General features: G+C 34.5%; 1 protein-coding gene across 1 annotated transcript in view; it reads right to left on the reverse strand.

The window, feature by feature from the left end:
- Window positions 1–1,763, reverse strand: part of Efcab3 (EF-hand calcium binding domain 3) — a 494,429-nt gene that overhangs the window by 73,686 nt on the left and 418,980 nt on the right. The gene's annotated exons all lie outside the window — the stretch shown is intronic.

Consider the following 1,763-nt stretch of genomic DNA (forward strand, 5'->3'; position numbering starts at 1 on the left):
CTCTGTTGATGTGGTGTATTGCATTTATTGATGTGCATATATTGAATCTTCCCTGCACTCCTGGGATAAATCTTACTTGGTCATGGTGTATTATCTTCTTGATGATTTGCTGAATCCCGTTTGCTAGTATTTTATTGAGTATCTTTGCATCTATGTTCATTAGGGAGACTGGACTGTAGTTCTCTTTTTTGGGTGGGTCTTTCTCTGGTCATGGTATCAGGGTAATACTTGCCTCCAGAAATAAGTTGGGGAGAATTGCTTCCTTTTCAATGTCATTGAAGAGTTTTAGGACTGTTGGCATTAAATCTTCTCTAAATTTCTTGTAGAATTTAGCTGTGGATCCATCAGAACCTGGGCTTTTCTTTGTTGATAGGTTTTTAATCATGTTTTCAATTTCATTAATTGATATTAGGTTATTCAGGATTTTTATATCTTCTTGATTCAACTTTGGTAATTCATACGTATCTAGGAAACTGTCCATTTCTTCTGTGTTTTCCATCCTATGGGAGTAAAGATTTTCAAAGTAGGTATTGATGATCTTCTGAATTTCTGTAAGATCTGTAGTGATTTCACCTTTTTCATTCCTTATTGCATGAAATTGAGTTTTTTCTTTCCTTTTTTTTGATAAGGTTGGCTAGGGGTTTATCAATTTTATTTATTGTCTCAAAGAACCAACTCTGATTCATTAATTCTTTGTAGTGTTTTCTTTGTCTCAATTGCATTTATTTCTGCCTTGATCTTTATAATTTTCTCTCTTCTTCGGGCATTGAGCTTTGGACTTAACTTGTTCTTTTTTTTTTTTTTCCTAAAAATTTGAGGTACAGCATTATGTTGTTTATTTGTTCTTGTTCTATTTTTCTGATATGTGAGTTCGCCGCTATAAACTTCCCTCAGGGGACTGCTTTCAGTACATCCCACAGATTCTGGTAAGTTGTACTTACATTTTCATTTGTTTGTAGATACTCTGTAATTTCTTCTTTAATTTCATCTGTGACCCATTGGTTGTTCAGGAGGCTGCTATTTAACATCCATGTGTTTATGCAGTTTTCGTAGTTCCTTTTGTTATTAACTTCCAATTTCATTGCACTATGGTCAGGTGATATACATGGGATAATTTGAATTCCTCTGCATTTACTTAAGCATATTCTATGGGCCAGTATATGATCTATTTTAGAGACAGTCCTATGTGCAGCTGAGAAGAACGTGTATTCTGATGTTGTGGGGTGGAACATTCTGTAAACATCTACTGAGTCCTTTTGTTCACAAGTTTTGTTCAGTTCTGTTATTTCTTTGCTGATTTTTCGTCCCATTGGCCTATCTCTTTGTGTCAATGGGGTGTTAAATCCCTCATTACAATAGTGTTATTAGTTATTTGGTTTTTCCTGTCTATTAAGGTTTGTCTTATATAGTTGGGTGCTCCCATATTTGGTGCATACATATTTATGATTGTTATCTTTTCCTCTTGAAGTATTACCCTGGCAAGTATGTCATGACCTTCTTTATCTTTTTGATTGTGCTTGGTTTGAAGTTCACCTTGTCTGCAAATAGAATAGCTACACCTGCTTTTTTTCTGGGTTCCTGTCACATGGAGGATTGTTTTCCATCCTTTGACTTTCAGTCTATGAATTTCCTTTTGAGTTAAATGTATTCCTTGTATACAAAATATTGTTGAATTTTGTTTCTTGATCCACTCTGCCAGTCTGCTTCTTTTGATTGGTGAATTGAGGCTATTTACATTAATGGTTACAAGTGAAATGTATTGG

Source organism: Chinchilla lanigera, unplaced genomic scaffold (genome assembly GCF_000276665.1).
Source record: "Chinchilla lanigera isolate Chin_1 unplaced genomic scaffold, ChiLan1.0 scaffold00077, whole genome shotgun sequence".
NCBI lineage: Eukaryota > Metazoa > Chordata > Mammalia > Rodentia > Chinchillidae > Chinchilla > Chinchilla lanigera.